Below are 13,857 nucleotides of genomic sequence, written 5' to 3'. Positions count from 1 at the left end.
AGCCCCGAAATCGCCTCAAGATAACCTCAAGATAAGATGGTTCCTACGTACCATCTGAGGACCTGAGGAACTTGATAGCATTGGAAAACTAACTTTATACCTTGTATGTACAGCCCGTCTTCCTAAGGTTTCCCAACGTCAAGAAAACGGTCAATTTATAGTGTCCTCTCGTAACCTACCAGAGAACCCAAAACAGAAAACGGGACAGTACGTCACTTCCGCGAGATGCTTCCATTTTCTAGTACGACAATTTTTGGCCTTATGTAAAGCATGCGATCGAAATGCGACGTTCTTTGTAGGAAGGCAGGTTGGTCTATAACCAGTATTGTAACCTATTTTGTTTAACAGAGTTTGTAATCAAGTAATATAATTACAAATATAAAAGGGTATGGTAGGAGAAAACAATGTGAGGGCAGGTGAGAGCCCAACACAGCTCCCTGGGTGTTGCATGTTAGTTGGGTAATAAGAGACAAATTGCGAATTGATTTTGAGAGTGATATTACAGGTGTCACTCCGGCTCAACACCAGGCGCCTAAAGGTGCAACAATTATGTGACATGTTGGTTCGTGCGTATAAATTGTCCTTTGGTCGTGTTTTGGGGGATTGTCTGAATCTAGGAATCTTAACGAAGTATCCAAAATTTGCTTGCTTTTGGTAATGCATACAGGACTGTAACGCTGCCATCCAGTTGTGTGGGTGTGGAGCAACACTAGTAACTGTGTGACTCATCATAGATGCCTTGTATAGTGACTGTTTTGAGCCTCTTGCTGAATCACTTGTGATATAAAAGATTATTGATATGTATTTGTGTACATTCTTTATATATATATATATATATATATATATATATATATATATATATATATATATATATATATATATATATAATGTACATGTGTATGTATGTAACAGTAACAATTGTGTAACTAGATTCAAAAGATTCTCACTTGTATAGCTAAATGAACTCTGGGGTTCACTTCGTGAACCGATTATGTGCCTTTGTTACCCTTTTCACCACCATCCACGGGATAGGTATGGGGTGCATAATAAAGAAAGAAATTGACTCTTTCTGACCCAATCGCTTGGGCTGGACGACAGAGCGAGTCATGCAGGTCTGTGTTCAGTTCTCAACTTCTAAGCTATTGGTCACATTTCGTTTTCCTCCGTCATTCTAAATCCTATCCTGATCACTTGAGTGTCCAGTATAGTAAATGGTGCGGCAATCTCCTCCCTCTCTATATTTCTCTAATGTCGCATCTTCCAAGAGCCCTTTATTTTCTGATAAAACATATTATATTTGGTGGAGACTACCGTATCCTTGTCTCTCAAACTAAAGACAAGTGCTTATACTGTATAATATTACTTTTATAAAATAGTACAATATTATACTGACATTAAAAAGCCCCACTCCCCACAAAAAAAAAATTAAGAGCCCATATTGACATCCTGCATATTGCATAACAGTATTGTTTTGCAATAATATACTAGGGAAGACAGACAAACATCTTGGAATCTTGTTTTAATTTCCCGGCAAAATATTAATTTGCAACATTCTGAATAAAAGTGTTGAGTATTGCAAATAGCCACGAGAGTTCACTAGCGTTAAATACAACCAGCACCCCACTTCTGAGGATTATTAATTAATATTATTATTATTATTATTATTATTATTATTATTACTAATATTTTTAACACTAATATTTAATTAGGTGGTAACTTTGTTGTTAATAATATTATTACCAGGTAGCCCTCCTCCCTGCCTCCTTAATCCTTACACTAGGATTGTGTCTCCTCTCCAACGACCTCGATTGACCCTAAAGGTAATTAGCAGCCAAAACCTATGCTGGCGTAATGAGGACCCAATCGGGCCCACCTGTCTCCGTGATCTATCGCCCAAAAGACACCACCAGGTTCAGGTATGTTTATTGAGAAAATGAAATACAAAAAATATTAATCGTGATCTTTCGCTGGGGGATTAGTCAGTCCCTAGAAGGGGGGGGGGGAATTAGTCGCTGTTTCCGTCGTTAAGACACTTTACTGTTGCTTTCTGTCTCTCACCTGACCTGATGTCAAAGATGCTGTTTCACATCCACGAGATGGTAACTCCCTTAGGAGAATAACCACCGTCGCAGCTTGTCTATAAGAATAGCTCTCACGCCCGCGCGCCCACACACCCACCGCCCGCCCACACACCCACAGCCCGCCCACACACCCAACGCTCGCCCACACACCCACCGCCCGCCCACACACCCACCGCCCGCCCACACACCCAACGCCCGCCCACACACCCACCGCCCGCCCACACACCCAACGCCCGCCCACACACCCACCGCCCGCCCACACATCCAACGCCCGCTCACACACCCAACGCTCGCCCGCACACACTGAATGAGTGTTTTTATTGGATACGTTACAGTGAGGTGTTTTTGAGCATTAATGAGACATACACGGGATTAGCAGTGTGGGAGGAATAAATGTTAATGTCTGAATGATGACATCGCTTGTTTTTGAAAATTATATAATAAAAACAAATATTTGCATGTTGTTGGATACTTCAACTGGGGGTTCAGTAGTATTCCCATGTCTGGGTCTGTTTCATTCGGATGGGGGGATAGTGGATTTCATGTTATTTCCTATGTTCGATAAACGATCCTTGAAGAAAGATTGACAAAGCTTAAATTACATTCTCTAGACAGGAGATAAATTATGGAGATGACATGATAGAGATGTGAAAGTGGATGAATGGACATAACAAGAGGGATATTAATAGCATATTAAAAGTATCAACACGAGACAGAACACGAAACAATGTGTATAAATTGGGTAAGTTTATATTTAGGAAAAAGACCTGGGTAAAAACTGGTTCGGCAACAGGGTTCAACGCTGACGCAAGTAAGATACATGTTAGTTCATGCTCTGTGTTGCTCCCTTTGTTTCATATGAATGGAAGATAGTGAATTTCATCCATTCCTATGCTCAATAAACGATCCTTGGTTGGACACTATAAATATAAAGCTTCCAGATAAGTAAGGGAGACAAATAGATGCGAATATTAATGAAAAATATTCACTCCATTCTGAATATTAATGGAAAAACATTATTGAAGTGTATAAATGGAAATAAAAGGGGGATATTAACTTAATAGGGAAATAGACCTTCTGCAGTTCATCTAATAGCAGCAGATGATGTTTTGGTTAACATAGATAGGAAGTAAATAGGAGATCCTGCAAAAGGCTTTCTGCAATATCCTTTCTTATGTTCAATATATAATCTTAGCTAGAAAATGATCTTTGAAAATGGGAACCAGTATGGAAATACGTCATTAAGGAAAACGGGCTTAATTAGAGAAGATGAATGCACCTGTGCTGGTCGCTGGGGTAACAGAAAACACTCCAGATGGAAGGCGACCTTTTAATCCCCCTTAAACGAAATGGCAGGGACTAAGAGGGGAACCTTTATATTCCCATTGTACAAAATTATGTATGATGGAAAAAAGCAGTTGAGAAATGATATGAAAAAATTGAAAAACACCCTTGATGCACTCGTGCGCCCGGGGAAATTTTTAAACACCTTCCTCTCCAGACGCTATACCAGTGCGTTGGAAAAAATGACACCACCCCTCTCCCGATGCTAGACCCGTAAGTCGGAAAAAACAAAACACACGGTACCAGTCTCTCTTTCCACTACTACACACTACTCACACCCACCGCCCGCCATCACACACACCCACCGCCCGCCCACACACCCACCGCCAACACCCACAGCCCACCCACACACCTATCTCCCTCCCAAAAATCCACCGCCTGCCCGCACACCCACCACCCACCCACACACCCACTCACCCACCCACCCCCTGCCCGTACACCCACCGTCCGCCCATACACCTACCGCCCGCCCGCACACCCACCACCCTCCACACACCCACCACCCGCCCGCACACCCACTGCCAACCCACACACCCACCACTCACCCACACACACCCACCGCCCTCCCGCACACCCACCGTCCGCCCACACACTCACCACTCACCCACACACACCCACCGCCCGCCCGCACACCCACCGTCCGCCCACACACCCACCGCCCGCCCACACACCCACTGCCCACCAACACACCCACCGCCAACCCACACACCCACTGCCCGCCCACATACCCACCGTCAAACCACACACCCACCGCCCGCCCACACACCCACTGTCCACCAACATACCCACTGCCCACCAACATACCCACCGCCAACTCACACACCCACCGCCCGCCCACACACCCACTGCTCACCAACATACCCACCGCCAACCCACACACCCACCGCCAGCCCACACACCCACCGCCCGCCCACACACCCACTGCCCACCAACATACCCACTGCCAACCCACACACCCACCACCCGGCCACACACCCACTGCCCACCCACACACCCACCGCCAACCCACACACCCACTGCCCGGCCACACACCAACCACCCGGCCACACACCCACCGCCAACCCACACACCCACCGCCAACCCACACACCCACCGCCCGCCCACACACCCACTGCCCACCAACATACCCACCGCCAACCCACACACCCACCGCCCGGCCACACACCCACTGCCCACCCACACACCAACCGCCAACCCACATACCCACCGCCAACCCACACACCCACCGCCCGGCCACACACCCACTGCCCACCCACACACCAACCGCCAACCCACACACCCACCGCCCACCCACACACCCACCGCCCACCCACACACCCAACACCTTCAACAAAGTTTTTGTTTCCAATGTATTTAATTAAACAGCTTAAGTCTCTCCCTGTCAGCTTTCAGTTAAACATGGGACTTCTCCAACCTTATTTAGGTAAAACTTGTGGAACAATAATTCGTGCAGCAGAAAGCAAGATGGGGGCTGCCTAACATAGCGAGAGAGTCATTTCGGTTTTTAACTGAAGAAAAAACCCTGAGAGAACATTCAGATAGAGAAATACACAGACGGGAAAGGAGGCAAACAGGCGGACAGACAGACAGACAGACAGAAGGCGAAACAGACAGATGAGGACCGAGAGACAGGCGGGCTTACGTCTTCATAAATAAATGTGCATATAGTACATGTAACAAAATATATATTACGAGAATCTTAGTATTACATTCTCGGAGGAGGAGAGGAGGAGGAGGGGGAGGGGAGAGGAAGGGGAAAATTTCTGTTCCTTTCAAGAATTCTCCCATTCATACTGCCTCAACATGGTTGGGCATGTATACGAGTGGGATTGGGTGGTTATAAATAGGAGCTGCCTCGTATGGGCCAATAGGCCTTCTGCAGTTACCTTTGTTCTTATGTTCTCAATATTTTATCTAAGAGTATAAACGTATTATAATCTACATTGAAAGTTAAAAGACATTATCCTTGAATAATGAGGAGTCTAACCCCCCCCCCCCACAATTGTATCTTTGCCATTTTTCTGCAATTTACTAAAAAAACAAGTTCAAGAAAGTTTATTGAGATAATAAAATTCATCTTTAAAGCATTGAGTAGCTTAGACTGTTTCTACCCTCGTCAATTCAAGGCCCCTCAAAGGGCTTATAAATCCATACAGTTCACAAATATTAATCACATTCCACCTTTAAAACCCTCAGAATCTTAATAAGTCATTTTAACTACGACAGCACATATCAAGTAAATTATTTATGACATTTTAACAAACCTTACTGTTTATGCAACAAAGTTGACACTGTTCTCTATGTTCTGTTAAACTTACTAAGACATGTCTTTATGTATTAACAATCTACTTCAAGTATTAAATCAACACTAGACGTGTACAACTTTTCGTTACGTCTCTAACGATTCATAACTTTATGTTCTATGCTTCATGCAGCTGGTAAAACAACAATTTTTTTCCGTAGTAACAACTTCACTAAGATATTTACAAGACAAAGTGAGTTGATAACATTTACGATGTCAGAAGTTTATGTTAACTCTCTCACAGAAACACTACAACTAGTTCAACTTTTTACAACAAACTTACATATCTGTTTTTCAATATTCATATTACATTTGCAAACATATACAGACATACATAAAATTCCTATGTCACTTGCAAACATTTGTATACAAACACAAATTGCACAAATACTTACACAAATACATATCCTAATCTCATCTGCACATACAATTACATACACAAACTTCAACAAAAGGCACAAACTAGCGCAAACACATACAGTTACATTCATGAACATGAACTTACACATACGAACTCACCCTGAAACGTTAGGTGAAGGCGTGATAGGGGAAAATGAGGTAGGGAAGATAGCATATATTGCAGGATACAATATTTGAAGATACGAACAGATAAACCTTTTTCTATATATTACAAGAAAATAAGACAATTTCTACAATTTAAGGGTAAATAATTTATTAATATGAATGAGATCTTGACATATTAAGATGGACGACTTAATAAAATGTAGATATTAAAGACAATGTATGCTCCACCTTTCTCAGTAAACTGTGGGCGCTATGGTAGCATATAGAGTATACTGTCAATGTTAATACACTGTTACTATAATGTACTATATAGTGTTACTAATAAATGAAGCAAGTCTTATGATGTTCTAGGTAGACATGTACTTGGGGGACAGGTTGCTGAGCCTCAGCAACCCTCCCCTGTCCTCCCCACCATTCCCACCTTTCCTGTCCCCCCAATCCTCCCCACCATTCCCCCCTTTCCTGTCCCCTCGTCCTCCCATTCCCCATTCCCCTGTCCTCCCAACTATTCTCCCCCTTCACCGTCCCCTCGTCCTCCCCACCATCACTCACTCCCTCGGACTCCCCACTTCTCCACCCCTTCGTCCTCCCAATCATCCCCCCTTCCCCGTCCCCTTGTCCTCCCCACCATCCCCCACTTCCATCCTTTTGTCATCCCCACCATTTCCCACTCCCTCGTCTGATGCGTTCCCAAATGATCTGATGTTCCCATCAGAAAAAGGGAAACATCAAATGATCTGATGTTCCCATCAGAAAAAGGGAAACATCAAATGATATGATGTTCCCATCACTGAAAAATAAGAAGAACAGTTAAAAAAACGAAATGAAAAACAGTGAAAAATTACTAAATAAACTTTTCTCACAAAATGAACAGTATGGTAAACAACACAGCTCAATTCCAATGCAGTGTCACACAAAATCATTAAATCAAAATGAAAATATATCAAAATCTATAAAAATTAAATTTATCAATGCAATCAGAAACATTGAAATGGAATCGTAACATATTTAATATAGCGTGTGTTGCTTTTCCGTGCAACGGATGGTGCTGATTAAAGAAAAAACATGTTTTATCTGTCACAGGTGTGGCATCTATATAGTAGGTATATAAAAACATGAGCGTATTTGAATGGAATGTTGTGTCAAAATTTCAAAGCAATCGGTGACGAACTTTCAGAGATTACAGCGTGTGTTGCTCTTACGTCCAATGTTGTTTGCGGCGTTGTTTTTCATAGAAACATTTCTTTACGTGTCACAGGTGTTACATGTATATAGTAGGTGTATAAAAACACGTGCATATACGAATGCAACGTTGTGTCAAAAATTCAAAGCAATCGGTAAAGAGGTTTCGGAGATTTCCCTCACATGAAGAACACTGTTTTTTTATATAGAGTATGTTTTTACTTGTCACAGATGTGACATCTATATAATAGGTTTATAAAAACATGCTCGTATGCAAATGGAATGTTGTGTCAATATTTCAAAGCAATCAGTGAAGAACTTTCGAAGATTAGCGATTTTGAACAATCGAACATTTACATTTTTATTTATATAGATTGAGTTGGTAGGATATGTTAGGTAAGTTTTTGAGGGTCATATTGGTTGCGTATAGGTTTTACATGTGATTCTTATTTTCATACTTGTGTCTGTTTGAATTTTTTTTAGTATGTGTGAAACAGGTATGTATGCAGAAGATAAAGCTATGTTAAATGAGATAGTTGAATGTGAGTTTGCACATATTTGTGTGTTTTGTCTTAGTATGTGAATCAATTGAGTGAGATTATGAAAAGTGTGTGTTTGTAAGTTTCCTCATGTACGATAGTGAAATGAGTTTTTGTGTATATGCTTCTTAAAAACATATACATATAAAACGTAAGTGTTTGTGAGAGTTCTGTTAGTTCGTCAATGTAATTGCATGTATGTTAAAATGACAAACTTGTACATACACAAATGTGTATATATACAAAAGTGATTGTGAAAGGAGTATTTAATGGTGTTTATGTGAAAGTGTGTAATTTTTTATTTATTTTGTGTACGACTGATAAATTAGTATTTATGTAATTAGATTACAATGATTGAGGTGGTTGCATGAGTGTTTTGTGTTAGTGAATATAATTTTATGTGTTTCTTCGCGTTTGTATTAGTGTTTGTGTATGTTTAATTATGTGCAAGTAAGATTCTGACGGGATAGTTTGTTTGTGTAAGCTTAAAAATATATAATTGTATGTGTTTGCACATGTTTTGTGATAAGGAAGTGTTTGTGTAAGTTTGTATATGTTTTTAAATAAGTGTTTTATATGTGTTAATGTAAGTTTGTGTAAGAGTGTATGTGTTTTTGTGTGAGTTGTATGAATTTGTGCTAGTTTGCGAATGTAATTGTATGTGTTTGTGTAAGTTTGCGAATATAATTGAATGTGAAAGTATAAGTTTGAATTTTTTTAGTAAAAAGTGTGTAAGTTTATGAATGTAATTTTATGTGTGTGTGTACTCATCTGGTTGTACTCACCTAATTGTGCTTGCAGGGGTTGAACTCTGGCTCTTTGGTTCCGCCTCTCAACTAGGAATCAACTGGTGTACAGATTCGTGAGCCTACTGGGCTCTATCATATGTACATTTGAAACTGTATATGGAGTCAGCCTCCACCACATCACTGCCTAATGCATTCCATCTGTTAACTGCTCTGACACTGAAAAAGTTCTTTCTATCGTCATTGTGGCTCATTTGGGTATTCAGTTTCCATCTGTGTCCCCTTGTTCGAATACCACCCATGTTAAACAGTTTACCCTTGTTTACCCTGTCAATTCTTCTGAGAGTTTTGGAGGTAGTGATCATGTCTCCCCTTACTCTTCTGTTTTCCAGCGTTGTGATGTAAATTTCACGCAGCCTTTCCTCGTAATTCATGCTTCTTAATTCAGGGACTAGCCTAGTGGCATACCTCTGAATTTTTTCCAGCTTCATCTTATGCTTTACAAGGTACCGGCTCCATGCTGGGGCCACATACTCCTGGATTGGTCTTACATAAGTGGTATACAAGGTTCTGAATTAATACAGGTTCCTTATACAGGCTCCTGAAGACAGTTCTGATGTTAGCCAGCCTTGCATACACCGCAGATGTTATTCTTTTTATGTGGGCTTCAGGAGACAGGTTTGGTGTGACATCCACTCCTAGATTTTTCTGTCCGTTTTATGGAGGACTTTATCTCTCAATCGGTATCCTGTGTCCGGCCTCCTGTTTCAACCCGTTCTCGCACTTTCTTACAGTCAATATTGACTTCTTAAATAAGTGCATATGTGACATACTAATTTATTTTGAATATTTTAGTTTACCTTGAAAAGCTTCATAGAAAACACCGACCTTACCTAACCTTCTTAGTATGTTAAGATAAGCATCTTATTGCTTCGTAATTACAATTATTACTTAACCTATACCTCTGATAGGTTAAGTAATAATTGAATAACCTATACCTATAATAGGTTAAGTAATAATTGTAATTACGAAGCAATAAGATGCTTATCTTAACATACTAAGAAGGTTAGGTGAGGTCGGTGTTTTCTATGAAGCTTTTCAAGGTAAACTAAAATATTCACAATAAATTAGTATGTCACATATGCACGTATTTAGTAAGTCAATATTGACTATGCGAAAGTGCGAGAATCGGTTGCCTGTTTCCACTGCCTAGCTTCATTACCTTACATTTACTCGGGTTGAACTTTAGTAGCCATTTGTTAGACCATTCATTCAGTTTGTCTAGGGCATCTTGTAGCCTCATACTATTTTCCTCTGTCTTAATCCTCCTCATAATTTTTGCATCATCAGTAAGCAATGAAAGGAACGAGTCTAATCCCTCTGGGAGATCATTTACATATGTCAGAAACAGTGTAGATCCAAGGACTGAACCCTGCGGGACTCCACTGGTGACGCCTCGCCAATCTGAGACCCTACCCCTCACAGTGACTTACTGTCTTCTGTTGCTTAGGTACTCCCTTATCTAATGGAGTATCTTACCTTTCACTCCTGCCTGCATCTCCAGCTTATGCACTAGTCCCTTGTGTGGTACTGTGTTAAAGACTTTCTGACAGTCCAAAAATATGCAGTCTGCCCACCCCTCTCTTTCTTTCCTGATTTTTGTTGCCTGTTCGTAGAATTCAATTAATCCTGTGAAGCGGAACTTGCAATTCCTGATCCCATGTTGATGTTGTGTTACAAAAATTCTTTTGCTCCAGATGTTCCACTAGCTTTTTTCGCACAATTTTCTCCAACTTGCATTTTATGCAAGTTAGGGACACTGGCCTGTAGTTCAGTGCCTCTTGTCTATCCCACTTCTTGCATATCAGGACTACATAAGCCGTCTTCCAAATTTATGGCAGTTCACTTGTTACCAGTGATTTGTTATATACTATGGAGAGTGGCAGGCGCAGTGCATCTGTTCCTTCCTTTAGTATCCATCGTGAGATTCCATCCGGGCCTATATTCTTTGACACATCCAACTATAGCAGAAGCTTACTTACCTCCCCACCGGTAATCCCAAACTCTTCTTGTGGTGCCTGGTTAACTATTCCCTCTCTTATCTCTGAATAAACAGGTTTGATTCTTGCTCTAATGTGAAGACCTCCTAGAATTTCTTATTCAGTTCCTAGCACACTTCCTTGTCGTTTGTAGTGAAACTGTCTGCCCCCCCCCCCTTAGTTTCATTACCTGTTCCTTCAATGTTGTTTTTCTCTTGATGTGGTTGTACAGCAGTTTAGGTTGAGTCTTTGCTATGGTTGCTAAGTCATTTTTGTATTGCCTTCTGTCTCTCTTCTCACCCTGACATATTTATTCCTGGCGCTTTGGTATCTTTCTCCGCTCTTACGTGTCCTATTATTTCTATAATTTCTCCACGCTCTTGTACTTTGTTGCTTTGCAAGCTTACATCTCTGATTAAACCATGCAATTCGTTTTTTTCCTTTTGGACCGGGACAAATTTGTCTGCTGCCCCCCTTACACTTCTGCATGATGTAGTAAATCATGTCTTGGGCCGTATTTCTCCTGAGCTCTGTTTCCCATGTTATATCTGTTAGGAATTTTTTTAACTCCTCATAGTTTTCCTTTTGGAATGCCAACCTTTTGTTTTCAGGTCCCTTCCTTGAGTACATTAACCCTTCTTCGACCAAATATTCAAACGTCAGTACACTGTGATTGCTCATTCCTACTGGACCCTTGAAACCGATTTCCCTTATGTCGGAGTTGTTCAGAATGAAGACTAGGTCGAGTCTCACTGGTTCATCGTTTCCCCTCATTCTTGTGGGTTCCCTGACATGCTGGCGTAAAAAGTTTTTTGTCGCCACTTCCAGTAGTTTAGCTCTCCATGTTTCCTCACCACCATGCGGTTCCTTGTTCTCCCAGTCTATCCTACCGTGATTGAAGTCCCACATGATGAGCAGATGGGATCGATTTCTACAGACAGCAGAGGCTGCCCTCTCAATTATAATGTTAACTGCCATGTTGTTGTTGTCATACTCTTGCCTGGGTCTTCTGTCGTTTGGTGTAAGGTCATATACCACTGCTGCTACTACTTTTGGTCCTCCCATTGTCATGTTGCCTGTTATGTAGTCTCTGAACCCTTCGCTGCCCGGGATAACTCCTTGAAACTCCATTCCTTCCTTATGTGTGTGTGTATTCAGTTAGTTGTATTCACCTAGTTGTGCTTGCGGGGGTTGAGCTCTGCTCTTTCGGCTCGCCTCTCAACTATCAATCAACGGTTGCTAACTACTATTTTTTTCTTTTTTTCCCACACCACACACACACACACACACACACACACACACACACACACACACACACACACACACTCCGGGAAGCACCCCGTAACAGATGACTAACTTCCAGGTACCTATTTACTGCTAGGTAACAGGGGCATCAGGGTGAAAGAAACTCTGCCCATCGTTTCTCGCCGGCGCCGGGAATCGAACCCGGGCCACACGATCACGTGTCCAGCGTGCTATCCACACAGCCACCGGCGCCCGTAGTGTGTGTGTATTCACCTAGTTGACCTAGTTGTGTTTGCGGGGGTTGAGCTTTGCTCTTTCGGCCCGCCTCTCAACTGTTTACTAACTACTTTTTTTCCATCACACACACACACCCCAGGAAGCAGCCCGTGACAGCTGACTAACTCCCAGGTACCTATTTACTGCTAGGTAACACTGGCATTCAGGGTGAAAGAAACTTTGCCCATTTGTTTCTGCCTGGTGCGGGAATCGAACCCGCGCCACAAAATTACGAGCCCTGCGCGCTATCCACCAGGCTACCAGCCCCCCCCCCCAGCTGTGTGTGTGTGTGTGTGTGTGTGTGTGTGTGTGTGTGTGTGTGTGTGTGTGTGTGTGTGTGTGTGTGTGTGTGCGTAGGTTAACATGACTGAGGTGGATGCATGCAAGTTTTGTCCTAGTTAATGTAATTGGACGTGTTCTTGTTTGTATTAGTGTTTGTGTTTGTGTTTGTGAAAGTTTGTTTAAGTATGTGGAAGTAAGATTGTGACTGGGATTTTTGTGTACGTGTTTATACAAGTTCGTGTGACTTGCATAAGTTTGAGAGAATTTGTATGAACAAGAGAGACTGTGAAAGTTTTAGAAAGTGTGTTAGTTAGTGAACTGAGCATTTGCGTGCATGTGCAAGTCTGCGTTCGTTTGTGTAGGTTTAAAAATATAATTGTATGTGTTTGTGTAATTTTGTACATGTTTTGTAAACTTGGACGTGTGTGTTTGTAAGAGGGGAATATAATTAAGGCTGCTCGTCACCACAGCTACCGAACTTACTAGTCTTTTGACAATCGTAAACAATGCTCCTAGAACCATTGGAGCATAGCACAATCTTTTACTATTTACGAATGCGTGACTGGTCATATCACCATGGAGAGACAATTCATTAGCAACCTCAGTAATTAGGGCTATTAATGACTTTCCCAGAGCAGACAACCTGGTCCGCTTTCCCCCCTCGTGCCAAGATCACCAGCCGCAGGGCGACCAACAATAACTCACCTGAGAACCAGAAAATGAGAGCACAGATCACCAGGGAAATAGAAGAGGGCAATACCACAGGTGCCATCAGAATCATAACCAGCGATGACACCATTGGCCCGAGGAACGCCACGACAGCTCAGGCTCTACAAGACAAACACTCAATTAGAACTTCAAACAGTAGCAGGAATCCCCAGAAAAATATTTCTGGCATAGAACCCTTAACAGGATCCTAGTAGTACAGTAGGGTTCGTTCTCGACGCACAATCGAGAATTCCGGGTTCGAGTCCTTGACGGGACAGAAATGGTTGGGCATATTTCCTTTCAGTTCACTTCAGTTCACCTAGCAAAAAGTAGGTTGTGAAGTGACTAATTTTCCCACACAAGTCGAGCACCACGCTGAGCGCCAGACGTAAGATTATAATGGTTATTGGGATGTGGATTCGAATGTTTGCCATCGACAAACTTATGAATAAACACCGGAGGCGTGAGCCAAGGTCCAGGTAGTCTAGGGTGGAGATGTCGGCCAGGATGGTCGTTTACTGCACCTGCAATACCGGACCTTGCACACTTAGGTCGTTCTCTCTGCAACTGCTTGCAAGCAATTTTTTT

Source organism: Procambarus clarkii, chromosome 8, assembly GCF_040958095.1.
Source record: "Procambarus clarkii isolate CNS0578487 chromosome 8, FALCON_Pclarkii_2.0, whole genome shotgun sequence".
Classification (NCBI taxonomy): domain Eukaryota; kingdom Metazoa; phylum Arthropoda; class Malacostraca; order Decapoda; family Cambaridae; genus Procambarus; species Procambarus clarkii.
Note: the sequence above shows the minus strand (reverse complement) of the source record.